Source organism: Scyliorhinus canicula, chromosome 11 (assembly GCF_902713615.1).
Source record: "Scyliorhinus canicula chromosome 11, sScyCan1.1, whole genome shotgun sequence".
NCBI classification, from domain to species: domain Eukaryota; kingdom Metazoa; phylum Chordata; class Chondrichthyes; order Carcharhiniformes; family Scyliorhinidae; genus Scyliorhinus; species Scyliorhinus canicula.
The window spans coordinates 64,107,652-64,133,210 of record NC_052156.1 but is presented as its reverse complement, the minus strand read 5'-3'; the positions used below and the strand labels follow the sequence as shown (position 1 = coordinate 64,133,210).

The 25,559-nt window shown below is 44.8% G+C and overlaps 1 protein-coding gene across 7 annotated transcripts in view; it reads left to right on the top strand.

Moving 5' to 3' along the window:
* The window catches only part of LOC119973115 (contactin-4-like), a 3,053,649-nt gene that overhangs the window by 2,962,342 nt on the left and 65,748 nt on the right, over nucleotides 1-25,559 (top strand). The gene's annotated exons all lie outside the window — the stretch shown is intronic.

Sequence of the window (25,559 nt, the reverse complement as noted above, 5' to 3'; positions counted from 1 at the left end):
TTTGAACACTAGCATTCTAACTTGCTGCACTGTCTATTACATTGACCTAAAAGGGCTGCAGTGATAGATTTTTATTTAGTCTCTTGCTTTTACTATTTAAATTAAGTGCCTTCTCTGACTTTTAGCCTCTCTGTGCCACATGTTATTTTCTGATCAAAAGGGAGGACCATTAACCTTCTCCCACATGTCCATCAATAACTGTCAAAGAGCTTCTTTGTAGGGGCCTAAGGCTGGGCGAAGGTGACTGGCATCTAATAGTCCTCCCCCTCCCTAGCGGAAGTGCTTTGCCTCCAGTTCTTACATCCTTGACAACCCGACTTGAACTGTGAACTTACACTTGCAGAATTTAGTTCAAACTTTCCTCCTACCATTCTATCATATATCGTTGCTACCCTATTATACTATTCCAGCAGTTCAACTAATCTATAAATTTGACTGTTTATGTACTGTTAAACAAAACCCTACTTGCATTAAATAAATCAGGTATATGAAAATATAGTGTAGCATTTTCCCTTTTAATTTTTAACTATGTCAGGATCCCATAGATCCTTTCTAACAATTTTTATGTGGTTTCCTAGATTTTAAATACGAGTCTTATAACTAGCACTGAGCTTTTATATGTGAAGACAAATATAGATTTTGGCAGATGAATGTTAAAATTACAACTGAAATGCCCTCCACAACACACTTATCCTCTTCACTGACCTTTACCATTAATTCTGCTGCTGGTAACTGTTGACTGGTCTATTTTGACTGCATAAAAATGAGGTCAAGTGAGTAGTTTATAGCTTCACCAGTGGCTCAGTGTTCAAATATTTCCTGCATCACTCACCATTGTTTAATCACATGCCTGGCAATGGAGTGAACCATTTAATTTCAGGATCCCGTAAAATAGTTACATTTACATAAGGTGCTATACTTGAGTGGGCATGTCAAGTGCAACACACTTGCATTGCAGTTATGTCATGTCCTATTGTTTGCACGGTAGCACAGTGGTTAACACTGCTGCCTCACGGTGCCAGAGACCTGGGTTCAATTCCAGCTTTGGGTCACTGTCTATGTGTAGTTTGTACGTTCTCCCCGTGCTGCGTGGATTTCCTGCAGGTACTTCGGTTTCCTCCCACAGTTCAAAGATGTATGGAGTAGGTGGATTGGCCATGCTAAATTACCCCTTAGTGTCCAGCGATGTGAAGGTTAGATTATGGGGTTGCAGGGATACGGTGGGATATGGATCGGTGCAGACTTGATGGGCCGAATGGCCTTCTTCGGCACTGTAGGCATTCTATGCATTTTGCCATATCCTTTTACTCTAACATATCTTACCTATGCTACATTTTGTGTGCCCACTCCAGCCTCCTCTCTCAGTTACAAAAACAACTTGTTGAACATGGCTGGCAAGGTAGACTTCACTTTAAGTAAAAGTACATACTCCCTTAACTGAGACTCTGTCCGCCAATAATTATATCATTACTGACAAGGTTTTAGTAATGATTATTGAAGCACAAAGAAGAGTACCAGGAAAATGATCCCTAGCATCAGATCTGATTTATGAGAAAAAATGAAGAAACTTGAACCCTTCAGTCTTAAAAGGATTCATGCAAGTGCAAGATGTGACCCTATCAAAGTAAATGATAGTTAATGGTACAGAAAACGTAAATCTGGAAAATTACATAAAAGTGGGACAAGGTTACACAGAATCATATTAGTAAAAGACAAATTTAGGACTGGTGGCTTCCTTGAATTAGTTCTTCTTGACATAAGGAATGATCAACACTTTCAATTAATTCCTAGATAGTGTAGAGAAGGTAAAAAATGGATTTTAAGATACTGCCAGGTGAGTATAATAAGAGGGCCAAATGGCCTCCCTTATCTGTCATTATTTGTGAGCTGGGTATGCATTATTTTGCAAAATCTGCTGCGGATTTCATAAAGAATCATAGAATTTACAGTGCAGAAGGAGGCCATTCAGCCCATCGAGTCTGCACCGGCTTTTTGAAAGAGCACCCGACCCAAGCCCACACCTCCACCCTATCCCCATAACCCAGTAACCTCACCCAACACTAAGGGCAATTTTGGACACTAAGGGCAATTTATCATGGCCAATCCACCTAACCTGCACATCTTTGGACTGTGGGAGGAAACCGGAGCACCCAGAGGAAACTCACGCACACACAGGGAGGATGTGCAGACTCCGCACAAACAGTGACCCAAGCCGGAATCGAACCTGGGACCTTGGAGCTGTGAAGCGATTGTGCTATCCACAATCCACAATGCTACCGTGCTGCCCATATGAACATACATTGCATATCAGGATAACCACATGGGCAAGTCGACCGTAATTGGATGAAACCAACTTCCATTAGTCCCCATAAGTGGCAAATACCTGAAGGCCTAACATTTATAGAAAAGACAAAAGTTTTGTATCAAGGTGTTGAAAATCTATGCTGAGCTGGATAACATTTAGCTTTCAGTCTTCTGGACAGAAAATAGCAGTGAATTGCCAATTTATATCTTGTATATCCTTTCCAACTAGAATGCCATCAGCACTGTAGATAAAAGTGTTATTTTTCAAACAAATAACGATTTGATGTGTTCCAAAAACCCTGCTCTAATGCTATATGAGAAGAGAAAAGTAAAATATGTTACCGTGACTGTGGACCATCATATAGTGTGACTTAATTTACCAGCATTGCAAAAGGAAATTATTACATTTTCTAGGACCTTTGAACTAATTCTGTCACATAAAAAAATAAAGGAAATCAAAGTAGGTGAGATGTGAAAGTGTCTGTCATCACCTGCGTGACCGATATATCACAGTTTTAAAATTAAGGTCTGTGGCACCTGGATGACTAGAAGACATATCTCACTGTGGAAAATAACAGTACAAAATACATAGATGTGGTTCCACATCTTTAATTTGGGGTTAATGAAAATTGGAACATGCATTCAACCATTTGAGCCTATTCACCATTCTATAAGATCAAGCTTGATCCATACCCGATCTTCATTTAGCCACCTTAGCTTCATATCCCTTGATACTCTTACCTAACAAAAATCTCTCAATTTTATCATTTTCATCAGAAACCTACCTTCAACCTCTCAATCCTACGATTTCCCTACCCATTCCATTTCAGAGTACATTAACATTTTGTTGCCTCTGAGATCTATGTCCACTTCTCCCACAACACTCTGCTCAACTCTCTCCAGTAAGTTTAGCACCACATCATCATGACCTTAGCATGAATGGCTGTAAAATTGACCATGGTACACTAATCTCTTTATCATCCTTTACGTCTTTACCTCTTTTTACGATCTCTCCACTTTCTTTTTGCTGTTAAATTGCTTGTCCAATATCCAGTCTTGGGTGAGCTGTAAATTCTTTCAACTAAACACTAGGAAGACTAAAGCTATAGGTGGGGATTTTCTGGCCGTGCATGGCAAGATCTGGCACGGGCGATGCGATGGGCCAGTCAGGTCCTTTCACTTCGTCGGGACCGATCCAAGAAATTCCCGCACGTTGGGTTGTCTTTCACAACTGCAGAGGTAACCTGTCATTGGGCAGTGGCAGGATCTTCAGTTCCCGCTACTGCCAACGGAGTTTCCTGTTGTTTGCACCCCGGTGGTGAGGGTTAGCCATCAGTTGGACTGGAAGGTCCCACTGGTGGGAATGGCCAGAAACTTCCACCAATTGTGTTCACTCTCCACTTCAAATTCCGTACTCTTACTACGAACTCCATCCCCTTCTTGGGCATGAATTCTTACTGAACTAAAACGTTCACAACTTCAAAACTCAGTTTGAACTAATCCAATAGATCCTCTCCCTCATATAGGCTTCTTTTACCCACCTCTCAAACATTACCCATCATCGTTCCTGCCTCAGCCCATCTGCCAATGTGACCATCAGTCATTTCTTTGTCATGTCTAGAAAGTATTACTCCAAGGATTTGCTGACCAGCTTCCCAATCTCCGTCTTCCATAAACTTCAGGTCATTTGCTGATAAAACTACATATGCCTACATTTCCTGCAGATTCCCCTATGCCTTAAATTGAAAATTCTTACCTTTGTATACCCCTCCTCAGTCTCATCTTCCCTATCTCTGTAACATCGTTCAGTGAACCTGCTCGCAATTACCGAGTTCTCCATTTTCAAGTTCTGGTGTCTCCTCCACCTTGCCCTTGCTTTGGTCCCGCTATTGCCCATCATGTTTTCATCCACCTGGACACTGCACTCCAGAATTGCCTCTGTAACCCTTAAGCTACTCCACCCTCTCTCCCTCATTGAAGACCCATCTTAAAACCCACCTCTTTGTTCGACACCTCCTAATACCTTTGGCATAGTGTCTATTCTCCTTGTGAGCACTATGTATAATGTTTCTGTGTTGAAGGCATTATATAATAACAAATTGTTCCTGTTCCATTGAAGATTCTTCCTGCTGCATGGAGAGAATGGAAAGGTGTGAGCACAACAATCTGCTTTCCTCAGCTCTGTTTTGTGTTAGGCTTTGCTTTCAATAATTGCTCTCTTATGGCTGAACTAACTGAACTGCACATTCTTCCAGACTGTCCTTGGTATGTTAATTAATTCCAGCAGTTTCAAATGCTATTTGGAAAAGGTTACATCAGCATATTGAGCACGATCCACTTATTGGACACAGGATAAGTGTACCTCTCACTGTAAGTGATTGCTTCATGGCAGATGACCACCTTGAAGGACAGTAGGGAGTAGTTTCAATTCATACACTTTTCACAATTCTCCAACAAAGCGTGAGAAGGAAAATTGTAGTTGTGCTTCATCTTTCAGCTGGGAAAAAAATTGTTCAGATGTCCTACATAGCAGATCTATTTTTGCAGGGATCTCATTTTCTTGTGTTAAGATTTGGCCAAACAGCACTGAGCAGCTGATTGCTTCAGAGCAACCAAATTGTCAATCAGAAATTAGGTGCAGTTAGTTTCTGTCGCTATCTGAGAAGTTGCATTGCCTTTGGCTGTAGTCATGCCCGAGTGGTGTAAGGTGCTGGATTTTAACTCCTGTCTCTATGGAGCATGGATTCAAATCCCACCACTGCCAGAAATTTCAGTGGGCCAGCAATGGTGTGGCGGTATTGTTGCTGGACTAGTAATCCTGAACTCAGCGGACCCAGGTTCAAATCCCACCACAGTAAATGGTGAAAATTGAATTCAACATAATTAAGATTGTCCAAGGTCAGGCTTAGTGCAAGCAAGTATTTTCCAGTTGGGAGATCCACGCTGGCATTTTAACATAACATACAGTGTTATGCCGTGTGTCATTTTCATATTTAAGAATCCTGCCAGGAATGGCAAGACAGGTTGACCACATTGGATACTAATCAGGAACTGAACAAGTCAAGGAATGACATGCTACATAGAAATATTTTTGGGCTATATTTTGTAAAGAAATCCTTTGATGTCCAGACATGGGCTGGAAATGTATGTCTATAACCACACAGCTAGCTGGCAAGGCCATCCCCCGCCCTCAGTTTTTTGGGCTTCCAGGGTTACCGTCCTGTTTAGGATGGCTGAACCACTCGCCGCCACCCCCACCGAGAGCTGCCAGCCTCATGAAAAATAGAACAGCATCGCTGATGTTGTTGGACAGTGGTTGGACATTCTAAATCAGGGGTGGGCAAACGCCCGCCAAAGGTCTTTATGCGGCCCCACCAAGATCAAGTCATAAAAAAAAAAATTTTCTTTAAAAAGAATTTTTTTTTTTTTAATTTTTTATATTTTTTTATAAGGTTAATGGGGGGGGGGGGGCTGTTGGGTTACTGGTATAGGGTGGATACGTTGACTTGAGTAGGGTGCTCATTGCTCAGCACAACATCGAGGGCCGAAGGGCCTGTTCTGTGCTGTACTGTTCTATGTTCTATATGAGGCGCCCAGAATCATAACCGGGTGAAGCGCCATTTTTGAAAAGTAGAGAAAAAGAGAGCTAAAGGCAGGATGCCGCCGGGGGAAGCGCTGAGGTATATGCCGCACGCTAATTGGTTACAACCGGGACTATTAATTAATATACTATGCGGCCCTTTAAAATTGTGAATTTCTGAATGTGGCCCTTGCACGGAAAAGTTTGCCCACCCCTGTTCTAAATTCTCTCTCTGTGCCAAGAAATGTTCTATAATCTAACACTTGAGAAGCTCAGTACAATCCACGACAAGCCACCCATCTGATTGGCACCCCATCTTCCACGAATGCACAGTGACTGCAGTGTTGTATCATGTCAAAATGAAGTGCAGAAACTTGCCAAAGCTGTTTCTTTGACAGCACCTCCCAAACCTAGAATGTCTACCACCTAGAAGAACAAGGGGAGGCCATACAGGGGAACACCATCACCTCCTGGTGCCCCTCCAAGCCCGATGTCATCCTGTCTTGGAAACATACTGCCATTGCTTCACAATCCCGAGGTCAAAATACTGGTGGTTTGATTCTCCAGTCCGCCAGCCGCGTTTTCCGGCTTTGCGCGCCCCCTCTGGCAGCGGGATTCTCCGTTCCCACAGCTGGCCAATCGGGTTTCCCATCGTGGCCACCTCACATTATCGGGAAACGCCAGATGTGGTTGCGCTTCCGGCAGACCGGAGGATCCTGCCGGCAGAGAATTCCGCTGTGGCTCCCTACCAAGGAGCATTGCAGGAGAACCTTTATCACATGGACTGCAATGATTCAAGAAGGCAGCTCACCACTATCGTCTCAAGGGCAATTAAGAATAGACAATAAATGCCACCTTTGATCATGATGCCTACATCCTGTAAATAACTAAAGTTCTGTTAAAACATAAGAAACATTGTGCCAAACTCTCTCAAGTGTTTTGATGAAAAGAGACATGCAAATTTCCAAAGTCATCTCTCAGTTCAGAGTAAATTATATGTAGCTTCAGCCTGAGGCTCCACTTTACTCTAATGACTTTCGTTAACACGAGGAAGAACCAGGGGCTGGATTCTCCGACCCTCCGCCGGGTCGGAGAATCGCCGGGGGCTGGCGTGAATTCCGCCCCCGCCGGCCGCCGAATTCTCTGGCACCGGATATTCGGCAGGGGCGGAAATTGCGCCGCGCCGGTCGGCGGGCCCCTCCCGCAGATTCTCCGGCCCGCGATGGGCCGCAGTCCCGCTGCTGTTTTGCCGGTCCCGCCGGCGTGAATCAAACCACCTCCCTTACCGGCAGGACTGACGGCACGGGAGGACTCCGGGGTCCTGGATGGGTCGTGGGGCGATCTGGCCCCGGGAGGTACCCCCACAATGGCCTGGCCCGCGATCGATGCCCACCGATCCGCTTTGGGCCTGTGCCGTGGGGGCACTCTTTTCCTTCCGCGTCGGCCGATGCGAGATGACCCCCCCACGCATGCGCGGGGATGACGTCTGCAGCCGCTGATGCTCCTGCGCATGCGCGGACTTCCGCCGGCCGGCGGAGTCCCTTCAGTCCCGGCTGGCGTGGCGCCAAAGGCCCTTCCCGCCGGCCGGCGGCGGGGCAACCACGAAGGTGAGGGCTTGGTCCCTAGATGAGTGGAGGATTCCGCACCTTTGGGGCGGCCCGACGCCGGAGTGGTTCATGCCACTCCATCCCGCTGGGACACCCCGCCCCACCGGGTAGGGGAGAATCCAGCCCCAGATCTTCAATGCATTCCTGACCTCTGTTAGTTCCTTAGCCATGTTTAATATGATAGAAAGTGATACCATCACAGTGTACTCTGATATCTGGAGAGAGACTGCACATTCTATCCTGTAATGTAATTGTCCAAATGTTACTTCTCCATAAATAATAATCAATTTGATATTAGCACAAGTTTGTCTCTTGGCAGATAATTAATTCTATCTTGTTTTAAAATATACAGAAATTGTCATCTGTAAACCTTATTGAGTTGAAGATTCTAATTTTCAATTGATGACTGTTCATAAATGTATTTTTGTGATGTACATTTGCCTGGCTGCAAGGGAAGGCTGGGAAAACATGCTGGGCACTTTGATGATAACAAAGCCTTATCCAATTATATCCCATCTCTATTCCTTATCATTTTGAAAACCCTCTGCAAAATCCATAAGGGTGCTTTAGGTCATCTTTCTTAATCATTGCACCTTTCCAACTGTCCCTTGGGACACTTCTACAAATCCTCCCATCTCATCAGTTCCTCACCTGCCCGAAGTCTCCTGTCTCTTGAGTTGCACCTGTAGTCATCTACCTTCACCCAGTTGCCTATTCAACACTGCCTTTGGTTAATGTCCCAAATCTTCCTCCGAAACTCCAGCTTCTTCTTTTTTGTAAAGACATTGAAATGTGTTTCCATGTTAAAGATGTTCTGTGGGTGCCAACAGTGTGTTCCTTGGGTGGTCCTGAGACTCAGCAGAAAGTCAGTCTAAAAATAGCATTAGCAGGTGACCGGACCCTTTAACATGTGAAGTGATTTATGTATTGAGAAGAAACGATTTAACAAAATGTAAGTATTGTATGAAAGAGAAATTGATTGAACTTTTGTTGTTAATGGAATTGATTTGTTATTCATTAATGGCAGAGTTGCTTACATACAACACACATGGTATTTGATACCATGTTATCTTAAGTTGGAAATTCCAAGGACACTTTGGAATTTTTAAATTTGCAGCTGTTAGCTGTGGTCTGCTTTTGCTAGTCCTGATATGCAGCGGAATTGCAATGTTCTAGCTCATTTGAAGTCTCTGTGATACTTTTCAGCCTTTTCTTAATGTGTTTCCATCCTGATAGGAGATTGCTGGTGATCCCAGGGGTAGACATATATTTGTTCTGAACTCTGAGGAATTCTCAGCTATTTATTAAAATCTTGAGTTGATACGAGTGAGCAAATGAAAATTGGGACTTGTGCTTGGATAATTGTTTCCAGTTTTCTTGTGGTCACAGAACCTGTGAACAGAGGCCTTGGGGTTTGCAGGGAAGTAATCATTCACGCGCAACAGCACATTTTGTTAGTGTCTCTTGAAATTATTCGGGTCTGTTTAAAAAAAATTTGCCAAAGGCCATCCAAATGTCAGCATCCCGTTATCTTTAAAACAAGAATATTTCCCAAATACAACCATAGTTTCTGTCGTGTGTAACTAAACAAAAATCATTACATATACAAGCGAAATGGAGTCAGCTCCCCAACAATGGTATTGGACTTAATAGTTTCCAGTCAACCAAAAGGTTTCTGCAAACCATGTTATTATTAGAATGGATACATTAACCCCTTCACATTTCAGAGTAGGATTGATAAGGACAATCTGAGTTCTATCTGAATATCTTTATTCAAGAAATTTATACATAAATGTTGTGGACCAAGACATTCATAAGGCTCTTCTCTGTTAGAACAGTGGAATACCTATGCATAGAGTGTGCTACGTCACCTTTTCGAATTTATAGTGCAGGAGGAGGCCATTCAGCCTATCAAGTCTGCACTGGCCCTTAGAAAGAGCACAATCTTAAGCCCATGCCTCCACCCCATCCCTATAGCCCAGTAACCCCGCCTAACCTTTTAGACACTAAGGAGCAATTTAGCATTGCCAGTCCACCTAACCTGTGCATCTTTGGACCGTGGGAAGAAACCGGAGCATCCGGAGGAAACCCATGCAGACATGGAGAGAAAGTGCAAACTCCACACAGGCAATCATCCGAGGTTGGAATTGAATCTGGGTCCCTGGAACTGTGAGGCAGCAGTGCTAACCACTGTGCCACCATTCCGCCACGTTTTTCCATATTTCATGCAGAAAGGCAGATGGAATTTGTCTAATGTTCAAGATGTTCAGTTCAAAATAAAGCTGCATTGGAGCAAATACAAAGAGATCGTTTTCATTCAGTGAAAGATAAACTAGCTGCTTTGTAGTCCTCATTTTCTTTGCAAAGAGCATCTTGATGTGGCACAAAAATTTAAACAAAGTCACCATGTGTGTATGTCAACCTTGCTAAGTTGGTAACATTCTCACCTCTGGATCAGAAAATTGTGGTCTTGAGCAGATAGTTCTAGGCTGGCATTCCAATTCCCGCAACAGCCTCCCTGAACAGGCGCCAGAATGTGGCAACTAGGGGCTTTTCACAGTAACTTCATTGAAGCCTACTCGTGACAATAAGCGATTTTTCATTTCATGAGGTACTTTGCGAGCTCCATATTGTCAGAGATATAATATTGTTCACATAAGATGGGAATCCATCTGTCTGTTCAGGTGCATGTTGAAGATGGCACTATTGGGAGAACATAGGGCTCTCCTACGTGCAACATTTCCTTCTTAACTGCACAAGAAAGGAGTGAATTTACTGGTCATTGTTTGTGGAATCTTGCTGGCACAGGGTAGCTGTTGTGAGAGTGCACTTGAAAATTACTTACTCTGTTTAGTGTTTCACGATACTTCAGACTACTTAGATGTTACACAAAAAGAAGTATAATTTATAACATGAATATTCTGGAGAAAAATATGTGCATTTTATTGTGTCTTATCTCTGGTATTAGCATCCGAATTAAGAAGCACAAAAAAAGGCTCATCCATCGTACGTTTGCAAATAAAAATAATCTATCCCAAATTTAGGGCATGAGCTTCCCTTTCAATAATACCATGATATAACAAAAGTATTTGCTCTTGTTCTTTTGAAATCACCTAGATTGCCCTGTCAAACCTCAAAGCATAAACAGATATCATGCACCTGCACCAATTTGGATCTAAACTGGGATATCTAAGTGTTAGAATAGTTTTTAATGAGTTGCAGCAAGTACAGATTTTTTTTAGATGGAGAATGAAAGAAGTTAATAAATCCAGCTCCATATAAAATGCGTTCTCTTTTTGAAGGATGAAAAGCGATATATTTTCTTCAGTAGTTTTGGAACAACTAGGTCAGATACTAAAAGCTCGAGCTTGCCTTCCGATGTAGCCCAATACGCTTTAAAATCTTACTCCAAATGCATCAAAGAAAAGGAAAATGCTTTCATGTGCACATAACTTAAAACTATTTTCAAAAGTAATTTCCCTTAAATGTTTGGAAAATGTGGGGAGCCTGATTACCACATCAAGGAGCCTAAGCAAAACTGGAGTTAATGGGAATCAGGGGGGAACCCTTCACTGGTTTGAGTTATACCTGGCAGAGAGGAAGATGATTGTGGTGGTTGGAGGTCAACCATCTCAGCTCCAGTAATGACGCACTCTGCCACGTAACTACGACAGTCTGTTCAGGGAACCATCCGACAGGATCCATCATCTGCTTTTCCCATAGGGCCTTAAGGACATTATGTACAGACCACTGACTGATGGACTTGTGGTCATAAATCTCTTCACGGGAGACAGGTGGTAGGGCACAGTCCAACCACTTGGAGCATTCCGCGGCAGCATGGCCAGACCCATTTTTCACACCATCAGGGGCAGGTAGAACCTCAACACTTGGTACATGTGTACCGAGGATCTATACACAGTTTGATGCAGTCACACGCAAAGGTAGGATTAGGATGATGCTGAGACTGTGTTTTCCTCCATTATCTAGTTTGTACATTGCATCCCTTCAAACATGGCCCATTTTTGACCCCCAGATGAGGCGTAAAATGGCTAGGGTGATTGCCACAGCACAGGAGTGAGGAATGGGCGAGACCAGACCTGCACCTCGTACAGCAACGCTGACAGTGCCTCGCACGTGAGGACCAGTTCTTACCTGCAATGAGGAGAGACCGTCACTCCCACTTACCCAGTTTTTGGTTCATTATATCTACTCTTTCATTCCAGTTTCTAATGCATGCCCTGGTCCCTCTAAACCATATCCCCAGCACCTCAAGCCGTCTGACTTGACAGTGAAGGCGACAAAGGATCGATCAGCCCAGTTCCACGATTTACCATTGCACCGGAGGTCGATTTGGCAGGAATATGGCATCACCTTCAATTGTTTTGGCAATGCTGCTTGCACTGCTTCAGCGACAGGAAATCTAATTGGGCCACCTCTTCCTGGAAGAGAGAGTGAAGGGTATCAGTGAGTGTGGAGCAATGCACTTGGATGATACAACTGTCACATGTGAATAGTTTGCAGTGTTGTGCTAGTTTTGAGATCTATGTATGCCGCTGCCAGGAGTGCTAAGTCTGTGAGTATCAGATGAGGTTGTGACTATTTGGTATAATTCATATTTGATTGTGATTTTTTGGTTTGCTGGTGAACGCAGTGGTGAATGGGGCACTGTGTGAGACTACTGGTGCCGCTGAGATGATCTAGATGGCTGGCATGAACTACAACAGTTATCTGCTCCCATGTGCCTTCTCAGCCTCTATCTGGAGGGTCCATCTATGTAGCATTGGTAGCATTGTGGATAGCACAATCGCTTCACAGCTCCAGGGTCCCAGGTTCGATTCCGGCTTGGGTCACTGTCTGTGTGGAGTCTGCACATCCTCCCCGTGTGTGCGTGGGTTTCCTCCGGGTGCTCCGGTTTCCTCCTACAATCCAAAGATGTGCAGGTTAGGTGGATTGGCCATGCTAAATTGCCCTTAGTGTACAAAATTGCCCTTAGTGTTGGGTGGGGTTACTGGGTTATGGGGATAGGGCGGAGGGTGTTGACCTTGGGTAGGATGCTCTTTCCAAGAGCCGGTGCAGACTCGATGGGCCGAATGGCCTCCTTCTGCACTGTAAGTTCTATGTAAATTCTATGTAATAATAATCTTTATTGTCACAAGTCGGCTTGCATTAACACTGCAATGAAGTTACTGTGAAAATCCCCTAGTTGCCACACTCCAGCACCTGTTCAATTACACTAAGGGAGAATTCAGAATGTCCAATTCACCTAACAAGCATGTCTTTCGGGACTTGTGGGAGGAAAAGCAGACACAGGGAGAACGTGTTGACTCCTCACAGACAACGACCCAAGCCGGGAATCGAACCTGGGACCCTGATGCTGTGAAGCAACAGTGCTAACGACTGTGCTACTGTGCCGCCTACCTCCTGCACCAAGGCCACTAATATTGTATCAAAGAATTTTAGTACATGCTCTCTGGCCATGTGTGCCATTCCTACATGTTCTTTCAGGTCCTCAACCCTTCTTCAAATTCCAGCCCCTGCTGTAGCCAGATTGCACCTCATCTTTAAGAAGCGGAGACTGCAGCTCTAAAGAGTGTAGACTAGCTTCAGTGCTACAGCCTCACATGAACTTGGAGCCATTTGCTGAGGTGCCACTGAAAGCACGTTCAGAGATCGGCTGCATATCACAATCATAAATTGGAAGCAGCACAGAATTTGTGTGCTGCCTCCAACACATTTGGCACAGGGTAATGGTGCATTGGATCTCGATCACCACACCCAATTTCAGGGGTCACCCAATGGAGCCCCCAGTACATCTGTCAATTACTGTGCATGATACCTCTGCCGCTCATTATTATGTACTTATGAATTATATTTCAAAGCCGATATTGTGTTTTCAGTAACCCAGTAAAACCTTAATCATGTGATAAAAATACACTGATTCCGATTTTTTTCAACTCATTAGTAAAGCTTAAATATCCCCTTTCAGTAACCCTATCATGTATTTCATAAATTTAAAGTAAATCAGAGTGTTAAAACCAGCAGTTAGATTGATTTTTAGTTTTAAGTTACTGCAGTTGGATGAAGGATCTTCACTGCTGGGGCCCATGTATTTTTATGAAGTTCAATGGCATCCACAGAAGCTAGAGCACCTCAATACACAGCATTAACTGATCAAAGTACATTGCGCTACTTATAATGTGATTAATGGTGAGGATTTCTTAGAACAGTCAGAGGCACTACGGTGTGACAAATGCATTTGGAGCCTCTATTTTTATTACCAAACTGCCTATATTGCTTTTTTCGTCTGTCCATGCAATTCCTGTTGCCATGCAGAATATTAAAACTCTATCCTTTTGGGTTTTCTAGCCAGCTGAGGTCAATAACCAGAAAAACAACTTGTATTCATATAGTTCCTTTACTGCAATAACATGTCACAAAGTGCTTCAGAAGAGCATTATCAAGCAAAATTAGACACCGCAGCATGGAAGGTACATGAGGGCAGAGCTGGCCATATGCTTGACGAAAGAGGTAGGTTTTAAAAAGAAGAGAAGCAGAGAGTCAGAGGTTTAGGGAGGGAATTTCAGAGCATAGTGCCTAGGCAGCTGAATCACAGAATCATTACAGTGCTGAAGGAGGCCATTTGGCCCATCGTTCCTGCACTGGCTCCGAGCATGATGACTTAGTGCCGTTTCCCTGCCGTTTCCACATACCCTTACAGAATGTTTCGATTCGAATAATCATCAAATACCCTGTTCAATGCCCTGATTGAACCTGTCTCAACCACACTTCTAGACAGTGCATTCCAGAGCTGAACTGCTCGCCACTGTGGAAAGGTTTTTTCATGTCACATTTGCTTCTTTTTCAAATCACTTTAAATCTGTGCCCTCTCGTTCTCGACCAAGTTACAAGTGGGAGAGGTTTCCACCATCTACTCTGTCCAGCCACCTCATGATTTTGAACACCTCTATCAAATCCCCTGTTAGACTTCTTCACTCCAAAGAGCACAGTCCCAACCTCTTTCCAACCTACCCTCATAACTAAAGGGGACAGCATGGTTTTGCAGTGGTTAACACTGCTGCCTCACAGCGGCAGGGATCCGGGTTCAATTCCTACCTTGGGTAGCTGTCTGTGGAGTTTGTTCATTCTCCCCCTGTCTGCGTGCTTTTCCTCTGGGTGCTTCAGTTTCATTCCATGGTCCAAAAATGAGTAGGTTAGGTGGATTGGCCATGTGAAATTGCACCTTAGGGTGGGGTTATAGGGCGGGGGGATTGGGTCTCATTTGGGTGGTCTTTCGAAGTATCGGTGCAGACTCGCTGTGCCAAATGGTCTCTTTCTGCACTGTTGGGATTCTATGATTCAATGATCCTTGGAATCCCTGAAGACCACAAGGAACAATTAAAATTAGAGATGCTCAAAAGACCAGAATTAGATGAGCACAGATGTCTCAAAATTTTGTGGGCTGGAAGAAATTACAGATATTAGGATGGGCAAGAGATCTGAAAATAAGGATGAGAATTTTAAAATGGAAGAATTGTTTGCCCAGGAATCAGAACAAGGCTGATCACGAGCAGCTGATTTTTTAGATGATCTCGGAGTTTTCGGAGGATAGAATATGTATTGGAATAGTCAGTTCTAAAGATAACATGGGTATGAATATTTTTTTAAAAAATATAAGTTTAGAGTACCCAATTCATTTTTGTCCAATTAAGGGGCAATTTAGCGTGGCCAATCCACCTACACTGCACATCTTTGGGTTGTGGGGGTGAAACCCACACAGACATGGGGAGAATGTGCAAACTCCACACGGACAGTGACCCAGAGCCAGGATTGAAACTGGGACCTCAGCGCCGTGAGGTAGCAATGCTAACCATTGCGCCACCGTGCTGCCCTAACATGGGTATGAATGAGGGCTTCACAGCAGATGAGTAGAGGCAGGAGGTGAAGTCAAGCAAAGTTACAGCTGTGGAAATAAATGGATTTAATAATAGTGTGGATATGTGGTTAGAAGCTCAACTTCAGGTCAAATATAACACCAAATGTTAGCAAACAGTCTTGTTTAATCTCAGACAGTTGCTAGGGAGATAGATAGAGTGAGTCGTGAGGAAACTGAGTTTGGAGGGGGAAGAAAATACAATCGTTTCAGCCTTCCCAATATTCAATAGTCGACAGCAAAATTACCAGTCAGAATTTGATTAGCCCCTGCATGCGTTTTAATGGCCATTTTTTTTAAAAATCGCAGTTTTATAAGAAAAACCTAGCAATTATCCAAATGTTCTTCCAATCAGTTGTCTTCCAACTAAGACTCAGGGAATTTAGCAATCCAATTATCGTTGTTTACTTTGTTTCTTGTTGCTACACAATGCTGTTAGGTGTTACATGCCAGCTCTGAAATCAGCCCAGATCCTTCTCTGATTTCACCTGTAATTTCTATTATCCACAGTATATGTGATTTCCATTTTTTTCCTGTCAATGTGCAAAGCACTGAGCTAATCCGTCTTGCTTGATAGCTATCCCTACTTCAGTCCCTTCTACAGATGTGACCAGTTTGGACTGGATTCTTGAATCCAAGTCATTAATTGAACTCAGAATCGTTGGGCCCCCAGCACTGACCCCTGGACCATTATGCTCTGTACATCTATTCACCATGACATTACTTTACCGACAAATACTGAAACTGCTCACTTTTTTTTTCATTTTCCTTCAGACCATGCTCTGATTCCTTGATTAATATGAAGATCAGGGGTTATGGGGAGAAGGCAGGAGAATGGGGACGAGGAACATATCAGCCATGATTGAATGCTGGAGCAGACTCAATGGATCAAATGGCATAATTCTGTTCCTATATTCTCTGGTGATATAGAATCATAGAATCATAGAATTTGCAGTGCAGAAGGAGGCCATTCAACCCATCGAGTCTGCACCGGCCCTTGGAAAGAGCACCCTATTTAAGCCCATGCATCCACCCTATCCCCGTAACCCAATAACCCCACCTAACCTTTGTTCGACACTCAAGGGTGATTTATCATAGCCAATCCACCTAACCTGCACATCTTTGTACTGTGGGAGGAAACTGGAGCACCCGGAGGAAACCCATGCAAACACGGGGAGAATGCACAGACAGTGACCCAAGCCGGGAATCGAACCTGGGACCCTGGAGCTGTGAAACAAATGTGCTAACCACTGCGCAACTGCGCTGACATATGGTTATGGTTTCTTAAACATTTTGAGCCATAGAACCCCTAGTAACCTCCCAAGAGTACTGGGGAGCAACAAACATTCTCATAATATCAACGTCCCTTTTTGCTACAAAATAAGTGCTAACATAAATCAAATGTAAACAAGGCTTTTCCAGCTATATCTATACATATATAGAACCATAGAATTTACAGTGCAGAAGGAAGCCATACGGCCCATCGAGTCTGCATCGGCTCTTGGAAAGAACACCCCTCTGAAGCCCACACCTCCACTCTCTCCCCGTAGCCCCACCTAACCTAAGGGTAATTTATCATGGCTAATCCACCAGACTGCACATCTTATGACTAATAAAAATGACTATTTTATTTGACAAAGAACTGAAGAGTGAGGAGTGATGCTGCCTCCTTTGCTCACACATCCACTTGATGTTGTTAACCATAGCCCCTTAACATTAGCCCCGAGCTAAGCCACCCTCCCATACTCCAGTCCATCATGCAAAACCACCTCCCAACCATTGACTCTGCCTATACCTCCCGTTGCCTCGGGAAAGCGGGCAGCATAATCAAAGACTCTTCCCACCTGGGTTATTCTCTCTTCCAACTTCTTCCATTGGGCAGGAGATACAGAAGTCTGAGAACACGCACTATAACAGATTCAAAAACAGCTTCTTCCCCGCTGTTACCAGACTCCTGAATGACACACCTATGGACTGAGCTGACCGCTTTATGCATCGTCTCTCCTGTTGTTCGCACTATACTCCATATGCTTCACCCGATGTCTATGTCTATGTATTTATGTTGTGTATTTATCGTATGTCCTATGTTTTTTTTCATGCATGGAATGATCTGCCTGGACTCAACACAGAACAATACTTTTCACTGAGTGACAATAAATCTAAATCTAAATTTAAATCTACTCCATGGCTCCTGCAGAACACCTGGAGGCCTCTCACGGAACACTCGGGTTCCGCGGACCCCAGTATGGAAACCCCTGCTTCAGATTTTTTTAAAAATCAAAACCTTAAAATCCCACTGAATTACTTTCTTCCTGTAAGAAATGTTGTGAAAAGCTTTGGTATTAAGCATTATAAATGTAAAATAGTTATACGTTTTAGATAATATGCAAGATAAGTAATATGGATTCAATGAACAAATTAGAAAGAAACAGCTTAGAAAAAGCCACATAATTGAAGTTTACGAGATATGCTCCAGGTAAAGTAATTTACTGCATGTGGTGAATGTATAATGCGTATAATTCACACTGTGTATCACTGTGTCCCTGTGGGCCCCATCTGTGAGCCGTTGCGCGGCTCTGCCCACAGGGGGAGATGAGATGCTTGTACAGGGCTCCACCCTTGGCTCCGCCCATGGCTCCTCCCACTACCGGAAGTATAAAGTGCTGTGGTCTTGTGAGTCTGCCTCAGTTCTTCTCATTGCAGGCAGGCTCAGTTGTAAGTCGATTAAAGCCACAGTTTACTTCCACTCGTGTCTTGAGGAATTGGTGATCGCATCACTGCACATGATTGATTCTTCTTTTTAGATATCCTATTTCAGAATGAATTTAGTAACAATAAGACTACTGTGCATATAAATGTAGAGCTAATTCAAAGATGTATGTTCTGTACTTCAGGGATCTGTTAATGGGCCAGAGTAAGGTCTCTAAATGGTGGCAATAACGGTTAACAGTTTAGTGTTTGGTCCCTTCATCCAAGATGACATTGTGAGCCTGTAGATTGTGAATGCAGGCAGTTTTTTGACTGTGCATTTCAGTCAGCTCAATAATGTCATTATCCGATGTCTGAACACTTGCAATTTTGATAAATAAAAGCACTTGTGTTTATACAATGTTTCATTACATGACGCCAAAGCATGCACTTTTTGTCATGACACAGCTTATGAAGGACAGCGATATGTTTGCAAATTTAGAATCAAGAAGGACAGATCCATGTCATTCAACTGTGCCCATGGTAGGGCAGCACGGTGGCGCAGTGGATAGCACTGGGACTGCGGCGCTGAGGACCTGGGTTTGATTCCCGGCCCTGGGTCACTGGCCGTGTGGAGTTCACACATTCTCCCCGTGTCTGCATGGGTTTCACCCCCACCCCAAAGATGTGCAGGTTAGGTGGATTGGCCACGCTAAATTGCCCCTTAATTGAAAAAATAAATAATTGGGTACTCTAAATTTATAAAAATATATTGGGCGCGAAATTCCGCCCCCCACGCCGGGTGGGAGACTAGCGGGAGGGCCTCCCTACATTTTTCACGCCCTCCCGCTATTCTCCCCCCTCCCCATGCCTGACCCACGCCACGAATCGCCGCTCGCCGTTTTTTACGGCGAGTGGCGATCCTCCGAGGCCGAGCGGCCGGGCCTTCGCACAGCACACAGCAACACAGCAGCAAACACACCTGCTTGCTGCCATCGTGAAAAGGGCGCCAGATGCCCGTTTGGGGCATCTGGGGGCCCGATTGGTACGGCAGTACCACGGCCGTGCCAAGGGGGGCATAGGCCCACGATCGGTGCCCACTGATCGCGGGCCGTGCGTCCGTAACGGACGCACTCTTTTCCCTCCGCCGCCCCGCAAGATCAAGCCGCCGTGTCTTGCGGGGCGGCTGAGGGAAAAGACGCCAACTGCGCATGCACGGGTTGGCGTTGTCCAACCTGCGCATGCGCGGATGATGTAATCGGCCACGTCAGCCGGCGTGACGCTTGGCGTGCGGCCGTGGCGCATGTGACCACGCTCCTAGCCCCGCCCGGGGGGGGAAGAATCGGCCCCGGAAGTGGGCGTGAAGGTTGCCGTGGATCACAGCCTGTCCCACGGCAGCCTTTACGATTCTCCACATTTGCGGAGAATCTCACCCATTGTGCCCATGTTGGCTTTCCAACTAGTGCCACTTGATTGCTTTTTCCATATACACCTACAAATGGTAGTACCCCATTCAGCACAAGCAATGTCCCAAAAGCAATAATGAAATGAATGACCAATTAATCTGTTTGGTGATTTTAGCAGAGAGAGGATCAATGATCAGGCATTCGGTGAACCTTCTGCTTTTCTTTAAATAGTAATTGAACAGGCAGACTTGACTTCACCACTAATTCAGTACTGCAGTGTTTTATGAATGAGTTCTGAGATTATGAGCCCATGCCCTCGCCGAAAATCTAAATTAAGAATCATGTGATTCAGGCCTAATCCTTCCAAAATTAAAATTGACAAATACAAATTAGTTTCATTTCAGAATGGGATTAAGCTCTAATGCTGTTTTAATTAAAGCAGTAGTTCATTTACACAATGTTGAAAATTAGTTATGACCAAGAATCAGGATTTTGCAGTACATGAGGAGAGTCTTTGACACAGCTATCCTACTTAGTCTCACACCCCTTGGGCGCGATTATCCGCTCCCCAGGCCGGGTGGGAGAATCGCGGGACGGCCGCTCTGGCACCCACCACGATTCTCCCACCCCCCACCCCCCACCCCCCAAAATGGCGTGTCGCATTTTGCGGCACACCGCTCGGAGAATTGCGAGTCGCCGTTTTTCACGGAGACCCGCGATTCTCCGGCCCGGATGGGCCGAGCAGCCTGCCATTCCCGACCTGTTCACGCCGGCTGCAACCACACCTGGTCGCTGCCAGCGTGAACAGCATGCGAAAGGTGAGTTTGGGGCCTGTGGGGGGCGGAGAGGGGATCGAGCACCACGGCCGTGTTCGGGAGGGGACTGGCCCGCGATCAGTGTCCACCGATCATCGGGCTGGCGTCTCCAAGAGATGCGCTTTTTCCCCTCCGCCACCCCGCATGATCAAGCCGCCACGTCTTGCGGGGCAGCGGAGGGAAGACGGCAACCGCACATGCGCGGGTTGGTGCCGGCCGACCTGTGCATGCGCGGCTGACGTCATTAGGCGCCGCTGGCCACGTCATTCCCAGCGCGCCGGGCCTTGACGCTCAGAGTTCCCAGCCAAGCCGCTCCTAGCCCCCCCCCGGGGGGGGGGGAGAATAGGGGGTGAGGAGCGGCCTCCGATGCCGTCGTGAAACACTCCGGGTTTCACGACGGCGTCAGCCGTTGCGGAGTATTCCGTCCCTTATTTCTCTGCACTTGCTCGAATGAAACCCACATTAGACGCCCCGTCAACCTTCTCAGCTGTGACGAGAACAATCCTATTTTCTCCAATCACTCTACATAGCTGAACTTTCTCGCCCCGATATCATGATTTGACCTCATCTGCACACGTGTCTCACACATCTTTGATATCCTTCTGAAAGTGTGGTGCTCAGAAGTGTATACAACACTCCAGCTGATGGCTAATCAGAGTAAAGTTTGAGCAAAACTTAACTGGTTTAGTATTCAGCATCCCTATTTATAAAGCTGAGTGCCTTTCTTAACCGTCATCTTAACTTACTTTGCCACCTTCAAACTTTTGTGAGTAAACACCCTCAGATCCCTCTCGATCTGTAACATAATTTAGATTATACTGCCTCTCATGTCATTTCTTCCAAAATTCATCACTTCACATTGACTTGTGTTAGATTGCATCTGCCATGTGTCTGTCCATTTCACCAGCCTGTCTGTATCATCTTGAAGTTAAGGTACTAACATGCTCACTGTTTGCTCTGTCGTCAGGTTTTGTATCATCCACAAACTTCAGAACTGTTTTTCCTGTAGCCTGATTAAGGTTACTTATTCAGAAAAGCAATGATCCTGGTATCGAACTGACAGGAACCTAGGCCAATGCATACTTCTCTCCCATAAGAAAAACATCTGTTCTCCAATACTCTGCCTCCCATTCCTTAGCCAATTTCATTCCCAATTTACCATTGTTCCTTTAAAGTTGTTTTAATTTTCCTTTAATTTCTTTAATTTACCATTGTTCCCAAATATAGCCATTAATAAAGTACTTCATCAAATCACTCTTTAAAGTCCATAACGCTACATATATTCCACTATTTCATCAAACCTCTGTTACTATATCAAATACCTCAATCAGGTTAGTCAGGCATGATTAACCTCAAACCACTGTGCTGGTTGTCCTAACCCAGGATTCTCCAAGTGAAAATTAATTTTGTACTTGGCCATGGTCGCTCGTAGTTTTCCTACTCCTGATAGTAGACTCACTGTGTACTAGGCTTATCCCTTTAGCCTTTTTGAACAGGGATGTGCATTTGAAATCCTAAGAAAGATTGAAAGATTATGGTCAGAGCTTCTGTTATGAGAAACCTAAGATAGTTACCACCTAAATTGGGTGACTTGTTAACTTTGAGTGATGCCTACTGTGGTGATCACAAGTTAACTAGATGCAATACAACTGAGCAAACACTAGAGGGGGCACGGGAGAGCCATATAAATAGACGGGGACAGGAAATGAGGACACACTTCACTGAGGGCAGAACTTGGAGCAACACAGATACACCCACATCAGCTGGGAACACTGAAGGTCACCTTAGGAAACAGCTCTGAAGAGTGAACGAACTTACAATAAAGCATCTTCTCCACATTTGAGACTACGAGCTTTATTAAGACACGGGTAACAACACATGGTACCCAGGAGTGGCTTCAGACGCTTACTACAGGACAACTCAGTGGCAGATACAGAAAGCTCAAAATGGCATGGAAATCTCCTACTGGACATTTGACTTGGGAAGACATCGCTACTTCGAGGATGTGGATTGGATACCCAGAGCAGCTAGACCTGACTGGCAATGTAAGAGGTATCTGGAAAAAGTTTAAACAAATGTTTGATTTTGATCTCATAGCTAATGAGGTACAAGACGCGTCCGACAACATTAAAATAGCAATTCTCACCGCAGGGCCTGTAAATAGGAAAGTGTATAATGGATTTAAATACTCAAAAGATGAAGACAGAAACAGCTTACAAACGTTACTAAACAAGTTTGAAGAGTACTGTGTGAAATTTGAACAGCAAGACATACTCAGAGTCCAAACTGCACAGAGACTGAGTGATGCAAAACTTAAAAAATCACGAAAAGAACAAGAAATCGCGAATGAAAAGTACAGATCAAAAAGAAGAAATAACAAGAATTTCTCACAAAGCCAAAATGCTGAAACCCAGTCCAAATCGGGAAGAGAAGGTAACTTACAACTTTTAGAAATCCAGTCCAGATGGGAAAGAAAAATCGCTGAAATCCGCGAAAAAATGGCGTCGGAGCACATTTTGCAGTCTCCGGTAAGCAAAGAACTACAAATTGCGTCTGCGCATGCGCGGCTTCCGGTTCCGGCGCATGCGCAGACGCAATTTGTAGTTCTTTGCTTACCGGAGACTGCAAAATGTGCTCCGACGCCATTTTTTCGCGGATTTCAGTTTAAAAAATATCGCGGTGCCGATCGTTATGGGCATGCGCAAGGCGCGCATGCGCATTCAAAAAAAGTTTTGGTCGCGGATCGTAATGCGCATGCGCGGCGTGCGCAATGGAAACAAAACCGCACAGTGAAGGAGGAAGGCCGATTTGCGCATACGCAATGCATTCCTGCGCGTGACGTCATGACGTCTGAGCATCCCGACCACGCCCACTTAAAAGGGAAATGCCCGAAAATTGCAAACAAGACACTTAAAGTGGTAAACACAAATTTTCTTGCCTCAGAACACAGAAAAACGCCTGAACTTAAACCAACAGCAAAAAACAACTTGCACAACACCCTGAAAAAAGCATTCTGCACCACCCAAAGTGAAGAGAACAAAAAGAATTCCGAAACAACAAAAGATGATTTGTTTTTCAAAGATTACCTCTCAGACATGGCTGAGTCAGTCGGATATGCTTATCACAGCATCAGCGACACGGTCGCAAAGCACAACACGAACCAACTCGTGGTAGATGAATCCAACCAAGATGATTTGGTTTTCAAAGAACACTACTCAGACATGGCTGAGTCAGTCGGATATGCTTATCACAGCATCAGCGACACGGTCGCAAAGCACAACACGAACCAACTCGTAGATGAATCCAACCAAGATGATTTGGTTTTCAAAGAACACTACTCAGACATGGCTGAGTCAGTCGGATATGCTTATCACAGCATCAGCGACACGGTCGCAAAGTTCAACACGAATCAACTCGTGGTAGAAGAATCCGACCAGGATGGTTTGTTTTTCGAAGAATACTACTCAGACACAGCTGGGTCAGTCGGATATGCTTCTCACAGCATCAGCGACACGGTCGCAAAGTTCAACACGAATCGACTCGTGGTAGAAGAAGCCAACGAAGATGAAATGGGTATCAAGGAATACTACTCAGACATGGAGGAGTTATTTGGACATGCTGATCACAGCATCAGCGACACCGTTGCAAAGCTCAACACGACTCTACTCATGGTAGATGAATCCAACACCATGAGGTCATGGCAGCTCGTCGATACATTGGATGACAGCAATACCCAAGACGAAGACGACGCCACACAGAGAGCACAGGAAGACTCCACAGAGCGAGCGATGACAGGCTCCACAGTGCGAGTAATGAAAGACTCCAAAAGGGATGCAAGCAAACACTCCCTGGCGAACACCGTGCATGAACAAGACCATGCAGGTAAACCCGCAGTATCTGAGCAACCGCAAGCAGACTATGACAGTCTACCAAGCTCACAGGAACAAGAAGAAGACAACGTACATCTCACCACTGACACCATGCATGCACAAGACCATGAAGGTCAACCCGCAGTATCTGAGCAACCACAAGCAGACTATGAAAGTCTAACAAGCTCACATGAACAAGAAGAAGACAATGCACCTCTACCCACTGCATGCGAAGACAGTGACAAGATGATCACACTCGACGTACAGGATCACAGCGAGACTGACAGTTCTCAGCTTGTCTGTACCGACGCACAGAGCGAGAACAGTAACCAGGTGATCGCACTCGACGTACAGGATCACAGCGAGACTGACAGTTCTCAGCTTGTCTGTACAGAAGCACAGAGTCGGGCCACCCAACAGTCCAGAGCGACGATGCCGAAAGAAAACATGCAGATTTGGACTCCAGAAGAGGAGCGCCAAGAATCCAGAGACACCACGTCAAACGAAATCGAGAAGAATTTGACTCCGGAAGAGGAGCACAACAAAAGCAAAGATGAGGAATCCAATTCTCCACAAATGATTGAGGTCACCTGCACCGATGCAACATCAGATCATTCGCACCACTCTCGAGACGAAATGCTCAATGACTCAAATTATCCACTCGGGACACGAATAGAGTATAACAAGAAAAACAAAAGTCAAAAGAAGCACAGCAGAAACGGGACAAACAACAGCAAGAACAAAAGCAACATGAAGCGCGACAAGACCAACAACAATAGCAAGAAGCACAGCAGAAACGAGAACGACAACAGAAAGAACAAAAGCAACATGAAGCGCGACAAGACAAACACCAAAGTCAGGCACAAAGATAGCGACAACGACAGAAACAAAAACAGCAACACGAACGGCAACGAAAACAACAAAGTCAGGAACAACGACAGTGCCAACACCAAAGACAGAAACGACAAAAACAGCAACAAGTACGGCAACGAAAACAACAAAAACAGGAACGACAGAGACAACAGCAATGAAACAACGACTTGTACACAATGGTACGACTCGGCACATGAAGGACAATGCCACAGCACACTGCAAAACGATGACAAGACTACAAACATGTCATGGGATGACAACGAATCGCACAAACTCACGTCTGCTCCAGAACGAGCAAGCACACCAGCATCCAAGGCGGATGAGACAATAAATCAACACCACAAGCACAGAAAAAAGGCCATGCCAGTCAACATCAGTGAGGACCATGCAAACACCTCGGGATGATGCATTGGGTACTTAAAATAACAAGGAACATCAACAACATTCACAGCGGACTTGCAATATCAATATCACCACGTCATCAACA